General features: G+C 36.1%; 1 protein-coding gene across 3 annotated transcripts in view; it reads left to right on the plus strand.

The window, feature by feature from the left end:
- The window catches only part of LOC148641680 (RIMS-binding protein 2-like), a 121339-nt gene that overhangs the window by 32481 nt on the left and 67558 nt on the right, over window positions 1-21300 (plus strand). For all 3 annotated transcript variants that reach the window (XM_088617778.1, XM_088617786.1, XM_088617779.1), the window contains exon 2: window positions 16653-16736. The gene's annotated coding sequence lies outside the window, so the exon portion shown is untranslated. The remainder of the gene's footprint in view (window positions 1-16652; window positions 16737-21300) is intronic.

Genomic DNA, 21300 nt, shown 5'->3' on the forward strand with positions numbered 1-21300 from the left:
TGTGCGTCCAGACTTCTTTCTTCACCAGTGCCAGGCAACTAAGCATTTTACTGACTTGTCTCTGAGACTATGCTTTAAAGTCCCAGCTGTGATTTCTGAGCTCTGTGTGTGGCTTCCTCTGTGCAACTAATGCTCTCATGCGCAGGTGCGACAGCTGTTCTGTGCTACAACCTCAGGGATCGCGATAGAGGAAAAAAAAATGTTTTTCTTTTCCTATACATGGTACGGTTTTATTTAAGAATTATCTCCACCTTTATTCTGTTTACTTAGTGTTTCTTTGGAGAAGACATCCTGCTGTTTTCTCTGCTAAGTGTGTTTGGCAGGCATGCCATCATTTGAAGTACTGTGTGTCACGTCCTCTTCCCCTGTGGCCAGCTGTGGGTAGGCATGCCTAAGGGTCTCACTGTCAAGCACTTTCCTATGCTATAGTTCTGTTGAGACCCCAGTGTCAACCTCTGGGGGAAGAAACAAAAAAATGCTATAAAATGCAATAACTATGCAATGTTAGTAGTGCGGATGAGTTTGCTCTACACATAGCTGAGCACTCTTTACTACAGCATCTGCTTCCTACCTCTAGGTTAATGAAAGATAACATTTAAGGAGTTTTTATTTCTCAAGTAGAAATGAATTAAAGTCAAAAGATGAGAGTTCTCCTCATTTTTCATATTGGCTTTTGTGTACATCGATGATCACAGATAACTGTAGAGTAGCTCTGAGTGTTTAATATTGTCAAAGCAGTCATGGCACATGTACAATAGGTTTATCATCCATGCCTGGAAAGGATGATAACACATCTTGCACACCCAGTCTTCAGCCTGATTTCTTGAGTGCAGCACTAAAAATAACACTAATTTACCATCCTGGAAGAAGAATTATTGACTTTTAATTTATGTTTTCATTGATTGTAACCATTTAAAATAGACACATGTTAATCTAATTAGAGTTACACTTGGTGTAATCATAATGTGCTGTTTACTTTGGCAACTGGATCAATACATCACTGAACAGTGTATAGGAAAAAGAAGATGAATATCTCTCATGGCATTAGTTACAACCTCAAGGGGTTACTGTCTACTTATTGCATTTTGAAGAAATGTCCTTAATTAAGAATTACACTTAAATGTTCATATATATCCTTGTATATTTCAAAACATTTTACGTAGCATAGCTGATGCATGAAACAATGCTTATCATTGTATGAAGGTTGCATTAAGTTAACTTAAATGCCAGCAGCCATATCACTCTGCAACTCACAAACCACTGAAGCTAAGCAGGTATGAGCCTGGCCAGTACCTGGATAGGAGACCTCCTGGGAAAAACTAAGGTTGCTGCTGGAAGAGGTGTTAGTGGGGCCAACAGGGGGCGCTCACCCCTATACTGTAAACTATACTGTAAACAGGTCCTGACTCTCTATGGTCATTAAAAATCCCAGGGTGTTTCTCGAAAGAGTAGGGGTGTAACCCCGGCGTCCTGGCCAAATTTCCCATTGGCACTTACCAATCATGGCCTCCTAATAATCCCCATCTATGAATTGGCTACATCACTCTGCTCTCCTCCCCACTGATAGCTGATGTGTGATGAGCGTACTGGTGCACTATGGCTGCTGTCGCATCATCCAGGTGGATGCTGCACATTGGTGGTGGTGGTGGAAGAGAGTCCCCATTACCTGTGAAGCGCTTTGAGTGGAGTGTCCAGAAAAGCGCTATATAAGTGTAAGCAATTATTAATTATTATTAATTCACAAGTCTTAAATTGCTCTTAGACAAAAACAGATATATACCTCATACAGTATATTGGTGAGAATCTAATCTCTTTTTCTACTGCCTGCTTATCATCACTACATCCCATTTGTAACATTTCTTCACCTTGAGATATTGTGATAACATGAAACTATAAAGCAACTGTATTAGAATGTTGGTGTTGAATTTGGCCAATTTTCCTTTTTTTTGTACATGTCTATAAAAATATTGCACTTTCCCCAGCTATGTTCAAAACTCATACTGCAAAAATGAACCGTGCCTACCTATGTTATATGAGAGACAGAAAACAGTTAGCAAAGGCCTGTGTTAAACCAGACCATCAAAAACTCTGTTCTGAAAAGTCATGTGTATTGTTTCATGTTCAAAATTTTTTGTTGTTGTATTTTTAAGTCTTCAGTCTATATTTGTTTATTAAACACATAGGGTATGCCAACAGGTGCCATCTCAAATTGATTAATACGTCATCCTGAGTAATTTTTGAAAAACCCAGGAGATCTTGTTTAAGTTTTCATTTAGTAGTAACCAAGGTCTCAGTCAGAAATGTAACACTGGACCATGTCTTTTGCCTATGCGATGTTGCTATTGAATAAAAAGTTCTGCAGTTTGCATTATTTGCTTTAAGACTGCATGAATAGAGCATTGATGAGTGATTGCTTTTTTTCAAATTAACTTAAAACCTTGTCTTAGACCTCTGTAAGCAGGTTCATGGATTAATGAAGAATTAGTTGTGTGCCTTCTTCGTGATCCTGATGTAAATAGCATTAATCAAGCTTTCACCGTAATTAGCACCTCTTCTCTCGCTGCTGCCTTGTATCAGTGTGTCAGTAGTTGGGGTGTGTGTAAGGGGGGGGGGGAACTGGAGGAGGAGTCAATACTAGAGAGATTCTCCTCCCTTCCCCAGCCTCCAACCCCCTCTCCTGAAACCTAAAGGGACCTGCATCCCATTTCCAGGCTGCAGTCAGTCAGAGTAAGGTCAGCCTAGGCAGATAGTGAAGATTAATTCTAATTCTGCAGCATGCTACAATACAGCGTGCAACACGAAGGCTGCCTCAGCGCTGAACTGCTGCTTATCTGTACCAGAGAGAAAGAGACTGACCGTGAGAAGCTGCTTGACATTTTACAGGGATAAAAGGAAATATAAAATGCTGGCTAAGATGCAGAACATGGAAGCTTAAATTGTAAGTCCTGTCCTCCTTTCCTTTCTTGTAACATTTTAATTAATGCAGGATGGAAACCTTGTGTTGTAATGCATGTAAAGTGGGTGCTACACATATCATTTAAATGTGAAGTAGCATGCCTGCTTGTGCAAGCATGCAGAGACGAATATGTAATTGTTGCCAGAAGATAAATGATGCTGTAATATAATGTATTGAATATCGAGCAGTGCAGATCAACCTTCACAGGTTATACACTATTCATAATCATACTTGGTTGTACTATCTGTATTTTACTATGCAGGTTATGCTATAGTCTGATGTTTTTAGTATGAAAACTGAATCATTTGAAGGCAGTATTTGTAAAAAGATTAAATAAATATTTTCCTGTATAGTCACACAGATGATATTTTAAAAATGTCATTTTGTAATGCTGACTGGTGATTAGTTTGTAATGTTGGTTTACACCTGTCAGTTACAGTAAGTGAAAAGGAATCAAGGGATGGATTCCAATTCATTTTATTGTGTAGAGCATGTATTTGTGGTGAGTACTATCCTGAAGTACTTCGAAATGATTAATGTTACAGCAAGGGACATCCGACGTAAAGTAAAAGAACAGTGCAAAAAACAAGTAATTATCAAGTTTGAAAACATAATACAATTGAAAGCATTTTCATTTTCAAGTGCTTATTTAAAGCATTTCACTGCAATGTTAAAGTGCACACATATACAATAACAAAATATTTAGTTCTTAAATAGAACCAATTCACACCCAATTACAAAAAAAATAGTTCTGTATATGAAAACATATATCACAGAGATGGTAAAAAACAGGTTAATATAGATTAGAGCTTTGGCAGGACTATTTAGCATATTCGCACTTTAAGGTCTCAAATTCTCAAAAGTATACTGACTGAAAATTAAAGCAGATAATCGCATAGAGTTGTGCTAGTGATTAATTGGGAATTGTGCTATGTGGTTGAAGAAACACTTTTAAATAACAATGTGGCTGTAGTGAGCTTTATAAAAAGAGTAGTGTTTTGCATCAAAAACAAGATTGATTTTCCAGATTAAAGGAGTGAACCAAAACCACATGAGAAGAAACATCAGGGTACATTACATGGCATATTCAATATTTATTCAAAATATTTTATCAACATGTTTCCAAATTAAAGGATGACCGTATAAACAAGCCTTCATTACAGGGTCTGATTCTGCCAATACTGCACCCAAAGGTTAGGGTGTACCACTGCTCAGTCCCGATTACTGTTCATTTTTGATCTGGTATTGCAATAGAATGCTTTTCGTTTCACTATATCATTAAATTCATTTTCAATAGAGGCAAGTACGTTTTGTGTGCTTTCTTACAGTTAATTGATGACGATCATTACATTCAAAGAATTATTTATGGGATAGTCATTTGTTCTTTAAGACAGTTGGTGTGTAGAGTCCCAGAGATTATTTTAAAATTATTGTATTTCTTGATTCTGATTATGCTTTTTATCTCTATAAGCATATTGGAAGCTCCAGTTTTTAAAGCAGTCTCCTGCTCATTTAAAAAACATTATGATCAGGATGAGTGCAAATTATCCTTCTATAGCTTATAATTTGAAGAAACTTATCAACTTATAATTATGCTGTTAAAACAAGCATACGATAAGAATCAAGTATATAGTTAAGAATCTATGAAACATTGCAGGCAAAAGTGATTACCAATCTAATAACTTAAGGTATATATAGAAGGATTGATTACCCTTTGATAGTCAAAGTTTATGAGCCCAATAGGTTAAATTTTCTTTTTTTGCAAAATGAAAAGTAAGAAGTGTGTCTTTATGTCTGAGATAGTAAAAGCAGAAGTATAATTTCACTTCTATGCATTCATGTACAGTATGTTGATATTAAACAAGAAATTGGAGGTTTGTTCTTCTGCCAGAAGATCAGAGGTCCTAATATTGCTATTATCAGTATCTCAGCATTGACCTTATTTAAATTGATATCTTTGGTTTGGGTTCACTTGGCAGGAACATCTTGCTTACGTCTTATGAATTCTTAATTCAGTAATTCCCAGGGAACTTTCTTTTCAGCCTTGCTAGGGAGTTAGTTAATTGTAATTAGTTAAGTTAGTTAATTAAATATTTCCTGGATTATATCATCTATATAAATACAATAGATTTAATGGATTAAAAAATAGATAACTTTCTGACTGTTGCTAAAATAAAACAAGCTTTGGCTAATATACAGTAGTACTAGAATTGCTGGAGAGAATGAAAATCAATTATAATGAAAATAGGCTTTCATATGTGTGCCTTATAAGTTAATATATCAATATTGCATAACACCTCTCCAATATGTTAATTGTCTGGACCAAAAACACGAAATGCCATCTAAATATTTTTTTATGTGTATAATGAAGGCTATTTACAAATTATATTCTAATGTCATTAGAAGATCGCTACCTCTTTCACTGACTCTCTAGGCCAGTGGTCTCCATGTCTGGTCCTGGAGAGCTGTAATCTATCAGTCTCTTTTAAGTGTCTTCAATCAGTGGCTGAAGGTCATATTAATCTTGCTTAATTAAGGCACTTACAGTATAGTTTCATTTAAGCAACTGTGTTTTTGACTGGATTGACAACTGGAAGAGACTACTTTTCCTGAGATTGATTTTAGGCCTTTAAAGGTGCTTTTAAGACATACAGAAGTCTGAAAATAATTTCCCTAATCCATCAGTATACACTTCAGATCTCTAGGGGGTTTATTTAACATTTTGTGACTCAGTAAATAAGCCGTCCACTGTCATGTCCGACATCAGTGTTATGGAGTAAACTAATTAATTTCTCAGGATGTGCATATACATGAAATGTATGACCAGTTGGCTCCTGATCTTTAGTTTTCACAAACAGCATGCATTTAGGGAAGTTTCAAGCATTATCACAACTCTCAAAAAGAGTTATAACCTTGAGGAGACCTGCCATGATTTGACAGATAGACAGTATGGTGATTGTATGTATGTACCACATAAAATTGCATTTGTTTGTGCAAGAGACACACAGAGAAAAATATGAGAAAAAAGACCAACACACCTGCATTCAAATATTTAAGTATAGTTGACAGTACTGTACAGCGGTGCAACATGCTCATTAAAAGGACATGTATTTACAGGATTCCCAAATATTCCCCCATTAAACATTATCCAATCTGACTGATAAAATGTAGTGCTTCTTGATAAAGCCTTAACTGCAAAATACGATTAACTGTTATCAATTTATTTCCACAACAAGATGACATAGATCAACATTAAACTGAGGTTGACTACTTTGACATTTACGATCCCATGGTACTGTTCGTTAGAGTAGGGATGTTAACCCTGGCGTCCTTGCCAAGTTCCACTTTAGATTTGTTCAATATGAATTCCATAAGTATCCCCCTTAACTAAGCTGGTGAAGTAATTTCTCACTATTTGCTGTATAGAGAGGCTGCTGTTGCATAATGACTGCTGTGTGTCACCCAGGTGGGTGCTGTACTTCAGTGGTGGATGAAGTGGGTTTCCTCCTACATGTGAAGCATTTTGTGACCCTTTGAGATGAAACACACTATACGAATGCAAACAATTTATTATTACATGAAAGGATCCTCTCTTAAATTCATAATACAAATCTTAAGTTTACGCATTGTTAACATATCCTGCTGAACAAATATAAATGGAAACAAGCATCATTAAAAAAAAAACACTACAAATGCAATTGAAAATTCTCATACTCAGATTACAATGGGCAGCTTTCAGACATTGAAAGATTTATTAAATGAAGATTTTTCCCAGACATTTATCAAGGAAGAAATCGACAACACCTCAGATTGAGGAAATGACAGTAAGCAATTCAATGTAAAAAAACCTTAGAACAGAATAGAAGTGCCTAAGATGGTGTAAATGTATTTGCACAGCTTGCTGTATACAAATAATTTCATTTTACAAGTCGAGAATCGCACCAAGCATGGCCATGTGTGCTGCATTAATTGCAAAGACGTTGCAGTACAAGAATGACACATTTGCAATTGACTGCCCAACTACCCAATGGCACAGACAGTGTACTGGCATATTACATCTTAAGTATTTACCAGAATCTGTAAAATGGCATGATTTATACCTCAGTATCTAAAGCATACTGTACCTGAATTGTTTTTTCTTTTGTCATTTTGATTAAACATCCTGAAAGTGTAAAAGGAAAAAAAAAAAAACACCTGCTCTTTTTTTCTTAACCAGTTGCCAGTTGGTGACAGATTGGGAATGGTGTTTATGCATTCATTTGACATATCATCCTATCCTGTGACAGTACTGGCATGACAGATTGTAACCAAAAGTAATTTACATGGTATATTATCCCAAGGCCTTTTCCAAGGCCCCACAATAAGATAGCAGTCATTACCGAACATAACTGTATATATTTTATCACTTGTATTTTAACACTTTTTGTGGAAAATAATTCTTCTTTTACACGGTAATAAGCCTTTTCTCCAGGTCCAATTAGATCTGACCCCCTGTCATGTTTTTTACGGCTTTTGAGCTCACTGTGAGGTCTCCGACTGCTGTGAGAATGTTTTATGAGTCGATTTAGTAAAGATTGGTGTAAAATATCCCCCGATAGAAACCAAGAGGCAATCATGAAACGAGCAGGCAAACCAAGAATGTTGTATTTTGGGAAATTTGATCCATTGGAAAATGGATAGATGAGAGTTAATTGTTCTCTAGATGTTCGTACAAGAAAATAACACTAAGTAGGAATTTCAGGGAACAGCTTTCATAGTAGTCCTTGAGTCTGTTCGGCGTGTATTGAACTGAGAGTTCCGCTGAGGGTCAGAGTGTGTTTTTAGGGAGAGTTCAAGGTGATCAAAATTTAAACCTTTGCTTGAAATCAATAAGATCATCTGGAGATAACTCAAAATGTAAACTCTAGCTGAACATTCTGGTAACTCCTGTGACATGTCAATAAAGGAAATTAATTTTCTGCATGGGGGTGACACGTGGTGCTGTAGTTGGCATTGGTGCCTCACAGTCTGGGGTTAAATTCCCAACCTGGGATACAATCTGTGTGAAGTTTGTATGTTCTCTTCGCGTACGCGTTGATTTCCTCCAGGTGCTCTGGCTTCCTCCCACAGTCCAAAAGCATATGGTACCTTAGGTTAATTGGCTCCTGGGAAAATTGGCCCTGATGTGAGTGTGTTTGTGTGGGTTTTCCCCTGTCCGTGGTGTACCTGCCTTGTGCCTGTTGTTTGCCTGGATAGGCTACGGCACCCCCGAGACCCCAAATTGAACAAAACATTTAGAAAATGGGTAGATGGATGGAATTTTTTGCACATTCCATTGCTATATGTGGCAGTGAATCAGCATTATTTTGAAGGATGACTTTTCTACTTTATCAGAGGAAAAAGTGAGAATGACACGGGTGTTTATAGTTTTCTGGTGAATTTACTTAAAGGCCCGAATTTCTGTCAGCTGCAGCAATATAATCCCTTACTGGCTTATTTATATTTTATGACACCTATCTTAAAATGTGATCAAGTTTAAGTCAGTGTCAGCTTGTGTCGCCTGGATGCTGTTTCCATCTGTGCTGGCCCGTGACCAATACCACTGAAGAAAACTGCATTGGCTCAGCAAGTGGTGGCTAGTTAAACTGTCTGGCTCAATTACCAAACAGCAAACTCTAAGACAACTCAGATAAGTTGCATACGGTCAGTGTCTCCCAGCTGATTTGGACAGGTCTCCCAGTGACAGCACAAATCACATGAAAAAATAAATGTGTTTCCGTTTCCATATAACAATAAGTACAGATTTTATATTAGTCTAAAAATTCATTTTTATTTAGTTTTTAAGACCTTTAATACCCATCATTCTTGTAGAATAAGGAAAAAATGTTTTTTTTGTCCTGTCTTTAGATATATTATATACTTAAATCAATTTCTGTTGGTGTTTCTGTTTTTTTACATGCCATTTAGATGCATATTTTATGATTTCTTACAATAAACTGAGTTATATAAATGTGACTCTTATAAGCAACATTCTGCATGATGAACCACAGACATGTATTTCATATTCCCTCTTGGTGTGTAATTGTATGAGATTTATCATAATTGTGTGTTTTATATTCTAATGTAGTGCTGCGTTCTCACTACAGAACACAATTGACATAAACCATGCATCATAAAGATTTTAAAAGAACCCAACGTTATGTTTTCCCAAAGAAATTGCCCTATACATTTTTTTACAAATGAAAGAAACATTTGCATAAAACATAGAAGTGTATTAAAATTCTTTTAAATTTATGGATTTACTGAGACCAATTACAGTACAGAAGATTGTCATATACTGGAATGTGTGTATGAAAATATAAAATATGCTATACTAAAATGATAAATCATAAACAATACCTCTTTTCAGTAGTGAGAGGAAACATTACTTTGTAATGATGATGTGATACAGTGTATTACAGTATCTTAACTGTGGCTTATGTGAGAGCTAAAGACTTCTGCTGGATCAGCCTTGGTTTGAGAAATCAGTGGCTTTGATCCATTCCAAGAAAAAAAATGTTTTGACCTTAACAGCCAAAATACTGAAATGCCCTATGTACTACTTGTGTCTGTACAATCATTCATACTTTGATCTCTTAAAGAAAATAAGGTTTACTACAAAGTTTCAGGGGGGGCTTATTAATGCATTAAAATGACATCAAGAATGCATCAGAGCTGTTTCTCCACTTTACCATTGTTGTTGTAAGGTTTATAGAAATTCCAACTAGCAAACAGTATTGCTGTTCTAATGTTCAAAGTTTTTTTAGACATTCTTTTTGCTGAATATGATGCTTGTGTGGTGGAAGAATGGGTACCACATTGATATGTTCAATAATTACAAGTGTACATAGAACATACGTACATGTTTTTTAGCCCTAATTATTAATTATGAAGAGCTCACCGATTAAACTGTTTGAGGGGTTGCGATATGCTTGCAAAAAATGTCAGAGTTCATGACCCACTTTTACAAATCTTGTTCTTTACTGAATATGACAAAAAGCCTGACATTTTGTTTGGTAAAAAACAATTCTGCTTGTAGATTTGCACCTGCAAATGTGGTATTTGTGTACATGAAACATTGCATGAAGAACACAGCACAGATTATCTGTTTTATAACACTGTCATGACTATACACAACATCTCTAGCTATTGATGGGCATACTACATATTGATCACTTATTCAGGAGCCAATAACTGATATGAATGCACTATGTGACCCATATAGAAATTATGCTTAAACTTTTATGTCACAAAATTGTTTAAAATAGAGGTAGTTTCACAGTCACAGTAAATCCACAACTTAAACAGCCTACCCAATTTTGTAAATGTTTATCATGATCCTTGGGTCATGTTTTTAAAAGCAGTTTAGACAATTCTTGATTGATTGTTTTATTTTTAAGAGTTAATACAGTAGATCTTTCTCCTAAAACAAGACTAATTAAAGACAGATTTATGTTTTTATAAAAGACAGATTTATATTTGTATTTATTATACAAAATGGTAAAAGTAAGTTCATTATTAATTAAAGACCCAAAGTCTCCAAACACGTCAGATTTGTTTTATAGTAGATTTGGTTTTATAGTCTGCAAATCAAACTAAATATAAACAACTTTAAAGACAACTTTAAGTGTTTCACTGTTCCAAGAATAGATATACACACAAATACAATCTAAATGTGTCTTTGAATTATTGAATTAGATACAGCATTTGAGAGAACATGATTTTTCGTAACAGAAGTAATGTTCATCCTGCAGCTTTCTATAAGTTGCTCTTTTTCCAGGCTATCAATATCCACTGAATACAGTATATCACATTGATGTTTTATATCAGTGTGTTTTGGATTTCAAGCTTTGCTTTGAAAATGTTTGTGTTCAAATTTATACTATAAGAATTGGTCTCATTCTGTTTCACTGGGTAGAAAAGCAAAATGTTACAAGTGACTGAAGCTGAATATTATGATTGTTTTACTTAGGGGATTCTTTATTTATAAATCAAAAAGCGTTGCATTATAACCAGAATTATTGTACATACAGTATTATTATATACAGTATGTTATAAATTAATGGGACTGCTGCGGTATTATGGCTACTGCATGTCACTCAACTGGATGCTGCACTTCAGTGAAGAAGGTCCCATGATATATTTAACTATGCAATGGAAAGCAGTATATTAATGCAATGAATAATTAAGCTATTTGTTTAGATAAATTATTCATTGCATTAATATACTGCTTTCCAGGTGGAGCAGTGGCTCTGTGGCTAAGGATCTGCGCCTGTGGCTGAAAGGTTGCTGGTTCAAATCCCTCAGCTGGCAGAGGAATCCTACTCCATTAAACCCCTGCTAAGGGCCTTCACCCCAACTGCTCCAGGGGCGCTGTACAATGCCTGACCCTGTGCTCTGACCCCAAGCTTCTCCCCCTGTTTGTGTGTCTGTGTCTCATGGAGAGCAAGCTGGGGTATTCAAAAAGACGAATTCCTAATGCAAGAAATTGTATAGGGCTAATAAAGCAATATTATTATTATTATTATTATTATTATTATTAGAAGATAAATAACTGTAGCTTGTTTCTCTTTTGGTAAAACAGTAACAGACATTCTGTGAAAAGAGTATTGTGGAATAAAATAATGTGCTGCTTTATTTCAGAGTCACCAGGCACGTTTACATCTTCCAGGTCATTACGTTCTTGGTTTCTTGGGTATGAGCAGAAAGAGTAAAGATAAGGTTAAATAAATGCCGGATTACACTGTGCACGTCTACACAAATTATGTAAATGATCAATAAACCTAAAAGGTGTCATTAACCTCAATAATGTTATAGCTGTGGATAAGAAAGTTTGTTGTCCAACGTGAGTATTTAAATAGAAAATGTGGCAGATGGTGTGAATGAACCTTTCAAGCCAGTGGGGTGGAAAGCTGCCTTAAGGATAGGTAACATGCTTTTCCATCATTCATGCACACTGACAGTAGCAGACACTACTGATGCTTTGGGGTGATTCTGCAACTGTAGCAATAGCCATGGGTAACAATATCAAGTTCACTTAGTAAAAGCTCTATAAATGACTTACAGTACGTGGTTTTTCTACACTCTTTTTTTATTTATCCAGTGTTTTTGTCAATATTTATGACGGTTAACTTTTTGCTTGGTCCATTTTGGAACCTTGGGCGTTTTTGTACATTATCTCTCCTTCCAGCAAGAAATAAAAGTAGGTACATCTACAGGTAAATCAGCTGCAATACCTCTGTAGCCAGTCAGTTTTAGCTGGTTATTATTTACAGGTGATGAGGAGTAAATTGTTCTATGCATGCTGGTTGATGCTGGCATTCTTGTAAGAATTTGATGACCCTCTCTCAGGCTCCAAGCCATAAGCAGCACAGCTCCTCCACCAAAGATCGATGAATTCTGCTATGCCAAAAGGCCGACCCCCTATCACTTGTCATTCTTCTTGGGAAATATTCCCTAGGAACCTCAAAGCTATTAAGGTTCCTGGGAAATGACCTCACTGTAATGGGCTCAAGGTTGGAATGAACGCTGTTACATATGAATGAATAAAGTGACAAACAATGTTGCCTATGAAAACATAGAGGTGTTAGGCAAATATTAGTTTTGCTTGTGATTGTTAAATCGTGGCTGTTTGTTGGATTAGAGCCACAGCTCTATTCTTTGTATCTTTATAATGATGGTATAATTTACAGTTAGTGTTATTGTAGTGATATGGCCCATCTATGCTTTACACTATACTCAAATAAATGGATACATGTTTTTTTTTCAAATAGGCAGAAAAGGAGTATTTTGTACATGTGTAACATTTTCAGATGTAATTAATTACAGTATGAGCACATTTATTCAAATAGAATCTCAGTGAGCACCGATATGATTATAAAAGGCAGAGAAAGTGTGTTATAATTTACTTTTTAATAAGAATGTGGAAGCAGGGATTTAATGAAATCCCCAAGCACTTAACCAGGGATTTCGAGTATTTACGGAAATATTTAAGGATTTTGTGAAATGCCAGGTTAAATATTTAGGCATTTCATGAAATCCCTGCTTCCACATTCTTACTGTAATATACAGGGTATAACTGAAGAAATAAGGTAAATGTATATTTGTCATTTAGTAATGGTAAAGAAGATGTGGAATTATTAGTTTACCTTTACCATTCTTTATGTCCTACCTCCACTATCTCACTGTTCCTATAGCAACTATATTTTCCTCCCATCCCCCAGTATCTCTCAGTACTGCAGTCCTTCCATATGATATGTAATTAAACACATGGTGCTTCTATAGACCACTAAGACCCTTATGTGTGAAGGGATTGCCTTAATTTTCGCAATATTCAGGGGCGTAATTATTTTCAGTTCTGGTTGTCAATGATTTGTATTGCCTTTGTTTAGTACTAACTTAATTTTTGTTTTTAATTAAACTGATTTTAATTTAAAAGTATTTTAAAATGAGTACATTTAGAAACCTTTTTTAACAGTAGTTTCTTGTATCATTTGTATTATATTCTAACATCATTATGCTTCATTTCATTCTCTGGTGCATAGTGTTATGAAAAAATGCGACAGCTTGATGTGTTTTTAAGAAAATGTATAAATTTGACAACAATGTACTAAAGGTAATTAATGAAAAGGTTTCAGTGGTGAGCCTGTCCTGTGGTTACCTGGTAAAAGGTCTCAACCACAAGTAAAATAAGATTACCTTATACACAACCTGAAGAACAAATGAGAACATACTCATTATGTATGTTAGTCTCTTTTAATAATAATTGGTTAATAATGTAGGCATTGGTCACTACAGGATATATTTCCTTACAAAGGAAACTTTGCCTTGCCCACTTCATTTGAATTTTGAAGATTGTTTAAATTGCAAAATATTTATACATAAACAAAATGCAGTCACTGTCTGTCTAATTTTGTCTTCTGTCTCCTTGAAATGAGTCACTTCATGTGACACAAAAAAAATAGTGCCTCTTACCAGTTAAATGCATACAGTATGATGCACCGAGGGTTAATGTTCCAGATCCAATGAGAAAGTGATCCATGGCAATGAAAACATAAATAAGTATCCCTGGTCACCAATAAACATAAATTGAGCTTGATCACTAAATGTGAAATCAGATTTCGCAAGGACTGAGAAAATTAAATCGCTTGAGCAGTGAGGTCATGGTGGCTGTCATCTGAGCTACTCCACAGCTGTTGGAGAGTAAATCAGAGGTGGTGAAGATCAATCAGGATGAGTAGCCCTTTTCATTGATCCCTTTTTCAACAGTTTACCTTAATTTGCCTCTTAAAAGGGGCCAAAGAGTTTGAGCTTTGATGTCAGATTAGCTAGGCACAGTCGCATTATTTAGGCCAGGAAACCTACAGCCATTTAAAAAAAAAATCAAGTGCATGCAATCATGCACATGCTAAATGCAAGCCATTGCCTTTTGATTACTGCTTACAGACGTTTGATTTTAGAACCTAGTATTACCTTGGACATATTAATCCCATTACATGTTTAAACCTTGGTTTATTAAACTGAATAAAATATTTGCTAAAGAGTATATCCAATTTTGAGGAATTGTACCATTTTTTAAATTTGCCACATTAGGAAATTGCAATTTATTTATTTTTATTTTTATGGCTATTTGTACTCATTTCAAATTCAACTGTGATATCCTTAATAAGAAAGAAATCTTATACCATGCCAGCCTTGGTTAGTATCAGCCCATCACTGCTAAGCTTCAAAGATATATTAGTATACATTGTAGAGGAAACATTCTGCACACTGTGTTTAAATTCTGATGATAGAAAAGTTGAAGTGGTCCTGACACAATGCACAGACTTTCCTTTCCAACCCTCTAAACACTTGTCATAAGTAGAGTAATGCACTGCTATAACACACAGCAATAATACACTGCGATGCAAGTGTACTGTATATTGGGGTCTATTATCCCATTATGAAAAGAGGAGTTCTTGTAGACACAGAACATAACACAGAGTATTACAACTGGTAACTTTTGAATTTTGTTTTCAGATTCGGCCATGCTCTGAAAGCAGCTCCATTTCATTACTAAAAGCAGTGGAACATGTTGAAACAGATGAAATCCTTTTTAATTCTACATGACTAATCTAGAGTTCACAGCTGTTCTCTTATCTCACTCTTGTTCTCTGTAAGGCTCAAGCTGCAGATATGAATCGCTCGTTACAAAATGTAGCAAAAGCTAGTCATAGGAAGTTTGAGTTTTAGACAGTAGAAATTATGTTGAGGGATTCTGTTTACATATTTGATTTCTCATTTCATTATGGAAATGAATATGACATTATTCCAGTAAATTCTCATATCCTTTCCAGTGGTTTCTATAGCTGTTCAGCAGCTAACTAAGAACACTTAGTTTAAGAACACTACACTAAGAACACAACTAAGCCAACTCTGGTATTGTTCATGATACAGAAGGTTTTTAGTAATAAAAAACATCAAATGGAATATCTTCTTTTTTCTTTCAGAGCATTATGGATAAAAATAAACATACTCAATAATTAATATTTTCTATCAAGGAATTAAGGTAGATTTTTTTTTCAAAACTATATGTTGTGTTTTAAACAAGCTAGGAAGCTGAAGAAAATAAATAGATTAGAGCTGAGTAAAGAAAACTTCTTCCAAGCAGTTTTGGTTTGATGGACTAGCTGACAAATGCAACAAATGCAAACACATGATAATTTTGAAATAATAATTTCATGTCTAACAAATGATTTGAAAATATGCGTTCCTGAGTCTTTCTCTTTTAGGACGTGAATCGTGTTCAGGCAAAGGCACATTTGTTCAAATGACATTTTGGGTCACTGGATTCAGTTCCGGACCCAAGTTGCTATCCCCCTTGTTTGCCTGGGTTTTTTCCGGGTTCTCCGGTTTCCTCCCACAGTCAAAGACGTACTAGGAGGTCAATTGGCCTCTGGGAAATTTGGCCCTGGTGTGAGTGTGTGCATATTTGTGTCTGTGTGTCTTGCTCCCATTGCATGCCAGAATAGACTGTGGCTCCGCCATGACCCTGAATTGGATGAACTGTTTAGAAAATGGATGGATGGATTTGGGCAAAATGGAACAGAAAGCAAAATGAGCAGAAATGCTTATTTTTTCCTTTCTTTTTGGTGTGTATCTTGTTTGACAGGTCACTGAACTTCCAAATCACAATTCAGAAAGGACACTAAAGCAAGTCCTCTCCACCCACAGGCTCTGACTGATAGGAAGGCTCTGAATTCAGGACTTTTATTGACAAAGAGAGCTATAGACTTATAAAAGGCACATATGTGGCAGTTCTCCCAGGATTTTTTTCAGGAAAATTAAGAACTCATCTCTAAAGGAAATTGGAGATGTGAACAGCATCCTAAAATCATGTGGATGTCCATTTTAAGAAGGTATTCATTTTCCACCAAACCTGAAGCCTGAAAAGAGCTAAATTATCATTTAAAATTATATAATAACAAACATTTGTTTTCTTTCTAGTTCTGACTCCCTCCAGTATTGGCAGACTTTTATTAATGTACAGTAGCCCACAAAGGCTTGCAGGGACATTGTTCAGAGCGTGATAAAGCTATTTGCTCTTTGACCACTGGTGGGGTGCCAGGAGAGCACGTCCTGGGAAACCATCCCAGTTTTTACCGACACATAATGAAATAGTGTTTTTGTCCTTTTACAGGAGAAAGAGGTACACAGGAAAAGAGAGGAATGCAAAGCCCTTGATGAGGAGTTGAAGAAAAAGCACAGAACATGTCAGACTTTGGTAAGTGCTTTTCAGAATTTCTTAAAATGCTCAGGCCCTGATCCTTTCCTAAAACATATTTTTCATTTTGCAGTTGTATTGTACTCCTTCCATCCTTCAAATTTGGAATTGCATATTATTTTTAGTTATTGCCCACTCAGTTTGGAATCTCTAGACCTAGTGCACACATAGTGATAATGACAAATTGCCAGCTGACTCCTCTGACCTCCCAACTAATTCAGCTTCAGATCTGTTGACACACTTCAGCCACTGCTGCAATGCACAGCACCAATTGTACACCAGCTGATTAATTGAAGAGTGTTGTGTCCCACTCTGATGTAATCACAAGCCTGCAGATGACAGGGAGAGATCTCTGTATGAATAATGTTAACCCTGGTCAAGGAGGGGCTGAGCCAGTCTCTGCTTAGAGAATATGAGTCACAGATGTCCTGTGTCACAATGTTGGCACAATATCAGTAGAGTTAAACCTGTATATACCATTCAAGAGCACCTAATAATGTCAGCATCTTCCCAATTAATTGTTTACAGTCAACAAAAAATATTATGGGCATAATTGTTTCTATTTTGATTGTTTTTTTATGACCGTGGTTCATGAAACACTGCGATGTTGGACAATAAGTGTCAGTAAACACTGATTTTTTTTAAGGTTGTACTAGTTGCAGTAGTAACCCACAACTTTGTGTATTTCCATTAGAGTTTTATGTCAAGCATCATTAGAGCCTTGATCAAATTAATCTTTATCTTTCTAATCTTGTTCTAAAATGGAGTGGACACTAATCTAATGTGGTCTGGGTACTAGTTAAACATTTCTTGTGTATATGATACATTAATAATACACACAGATGATTTATTTATCTTGTTGAATGTCTCAGCCTTGTAATTCCATCTGCAAAAATGACAGCTGGAAACTCACCAGGGGTGAAAATCCACCTTTGCTGGTATACCTGCAAGGAGGATTTTCCATCACATTACATTTCATCCATGGAGATTAACCTTTGTATTTTTTCCTGCACATACAGAATCGTTTTTAGGTGAGGTAATTTTTCACCTGAATGGCACTGGAAATCACCAGGGTATACATTACTAATCAAAGGTTAATTTGTATGTGATGATGACACACAAGGAATCCAGTCACCACCTCATGATATTGTGTGATATTTAAAATAATGCATAAGTTTTTCAGTGGAAAAACATTGTCTACTTGTCATCGTTGTTGATCTTCCACTTTGCTACCTCCAACAGATGACATAGCATAATGGTCATATGGCTGGAACAAACTACAGATTAATCTTGATTAGACAGGGGATGTGCAAAATAAAAAAAGGTGTATAGGTGGATAAATCCCCATTCCCTGACCTCCACAGTCACCAAACCTTATTATTCAAAGACAATGGATTTGGAGCCACTTCAAGTCAAACGACGTAATGCTGAAGACATCAAAACATAAATAAGATCTGAGGCAATCATTCCTAATGATATTGTTCTGAGTGATAAATGACAAGTCAGAATGCCAGGATGCAGAGGTATGGGGTCAAGACTGAGGTCATTATGAACTTTTACAGTAAAGTAGATGTTTTACCTTCAGCTTGTTATTCTGCAGTGGTAATGTCACTTAAAAATCATTTTTGCAACCAACCATTTTTTTACCCACCCAATTACATGCACAATAATCCAATCCAATCTTTCGAAACTAATATACAGAATCCTAACTTAACAATAAGTACCTGAATACACTATCATTGAAAATCTTAAGTCAATGGCTTTTCCTTCCTGTCCCATTTGTCGTATAATGTTGCAGATGTTTGTCAGTAAATAAACAGAGGTGTTCGTTAACCCCTTCGTTAAATGAGAGGTGCTTGAAAAGGTTAAGAAGAATGGAGCAAGCCGTTCTTGTGAGGTCAGGGCTGTTATCTCCCAGCTGCGAAAGTGCCCTGTCTCTCTACACAGGCAGGTGCTCCTGTGGTGATGCGGTATGGGTTCTGTCTACAGCAGGCAGCTCAGAACAGAGTATCCTGTCAGAGAAAACAATATTTTCAAAGGATGGCAGTTTAAATAAATATCAACACTGTGGCACTACCAGCACAGTCAACATGCAGTTCCTTTTTTGTAAAGTGCTTACGTATATAGCCAGCTGAGACACTACAATATATTTACTTTGGCTGCCTGAAATGTCATGAACAAAAGGGGGAAAAAAATGGAAGGCATTGTATTACTGGCAGTCATATCAGCTGGTAAAAAATGGAAAGCTGGGTAAACAGAGTTGTATACTATGCTTATAGTTCATGTCTGCGAGCAGACTTTGGCTTTGGATTGGTATAGCAAAGATGAGCCTGGTCAGTGCATAGTTTCTGTCCTTCAATTCTGCATGTGGTGGTACAGTATGGTTTACCCAAAGAGTGTTATTGTAACACAGGACATGCTCTTTTTAACAAGCAATTAAGATCGGCCTCCTCCAATCATGTTGGTAACAACCAGGTAGTTTTCATTACTCAAGAGGATTTTAACTTCATTTTCTATTTATTTCATTACAAAGCATGAATCGATTAAATACTTCAGAGAGATGACCGAGTTTCAGCTTCCATACATACATACATGTAGTCAGTTGTATTAAACTGAATTTAAAATGTATCATCATGGAAAGGTACAGTAATGGTACACATAAGACACAGAAGTGCACCATGTCCTTTTTTTGTTTTTAATCAATTCAGAATAACCAATTATTTTGTGCCACCTAGTCTTACAGTTTGGAAATGCCAGAAGCTGTTTCATGTCTTGACCCACAGCATCCCACCCTGCACTCTTATGAGCAGAACCCTAGGATCTTTATAAAAGAAACGTTAAAGACGTTATTAGAGGAACCGCAGGCCTCTTTTTTTTTCAATCTTGAACTCTTATAACTGAAGACCTTATCAAAATTGATCAAGACTAAAGTTCAATTTAGATCCTAATGAATGCGATAGAGGGATGAACTTTGTAGAGAGTACTGTATATGTTTTTTGGTGAGGACTGAGCTAGGGAGTTTGCTGCGAGAGTGTAGCTGGGGTAGTGTGATGGATACACAAAGGGAAGACCTGGATGCTAGACTGATTTTCTATACATTGGCGAGAGGAAGCATGCAAGATTAGGATCTTACTTTCCTCCTGGGCTTCTGTTATAAACTCCATTAATAATAACTGCTCACATAGCTGAAGTACCTTGCATCCCAAGGTGTTTCATATACTGTACATATAGAAGGGGACCCATATTATCCACCAGTGGGCCCATAGCCCAGCTGAATCCAGATCTACGAAGTTCAAGTAAAGTGAGAAATCATTCACCGGTTGAATTAAAGGAAAGGTTTAGTTAGGAAAGATTGTACAAACCAAAAAGTGGAATTTAGCCAGGACACAGTCAGAATACTCCTGTCAATATCCCTGTTATGACCAGCACTACTGTATGTCCAACAACTATGACTGACTATGTTGTTTACTCTCATGAACAACATTAAATGTCCAAGTAGTCTGCACCCCAGTTTAACATCTTATACAAAGGACGCTTTCTCCTAAGACGCAATGTATTAATTTGGGAATTGTGTTCCAGAGGGAAGAGCCTTCCCTACTGGCTCTCTAGCACCATTTACAGCAGCAGTCTGGCTTTCCTTAGAGATCACTCATCAGAGTAATAACCAGGGGCAGCCTTGCTTAGTTTCTGAGGTCTGGCTATAGGGTGGTAATACTGCTGTCGATATTGTTTTTATTATATTTCTTTAACCTAGTTAGAGGTTTCTGCCTACATTGTAATTAATCAGTTTAGAGAAGTCTGATCTGACTGGTCAAGCACTGCAAAAAAAACACATCAACAATTTACAACATTGGGATATCAAATATGCAGCCTTTCACCCATAACCACTCCTGGGAAAAATAAATATTTGCCTGAACAAATCTGATTAACTGGTGCACTGTTCTGGAAAAGCTAATTTGGAAATAGGAACATTTAAGATGTTGTACGCATGCATCCTAATTCACATTGATGCTGCACCCTAACATTTTCCTATCATGGCCCAAATATTACCATTTAAATCTTGTTCTGTTAGCTTTTGAGCATACTGCACAATACTCACTCAGACTGTATTCAACTGAAAAAAGTCCAGTATAACCCACACAGTCAGTACTTAGTAACAGTCATCATAAATGTTTGGTATTTCTGTGGTATACCTTGAGAAAAAGTATAATGAAGAATGAACAAATTATTTTATGCATGAATTAGTTTGTTTAGATTTATGTTTAGATTAAGTTTCATATGACATATTTCATATGATACATATGAAATAATAAAGTACAGTATATGCTGTATGAGCAAATAAAATACAGCACTCATGTAATATTGGATGTAATCAAATGTTTTTAAAAAATATTAAACAAAATAAAAAAAAATGAAATATACAGATTAGAGCTTGAAGGGTCGTGAGATATTTTCAGAGTGAAACCTGTCATGATCGAAGTACTTCAAACTTAGTGTTGGGTATGACCTCCCTGTGCTGACACAGATCTGATCACATTCTGGGTGGAGTGCTATGGTATCATTC

This window comes from Lepisosteus platostomus, chromosome 24, assembly GCF_059453375.1.
Source record: "Lepisosteus platostomus isolate fLepPlt1 chromosome 24, fLepPlt1.hap1, whole genome shotgun sequence".
Taxonomy (NCBI): domain Eukaryota; kingdom Metazoa; phylum Chordata; class Actinopteri; order Semionotiformes; family Lepisosteidae; genus Lepisosteus; species Lepisosteus platostomus.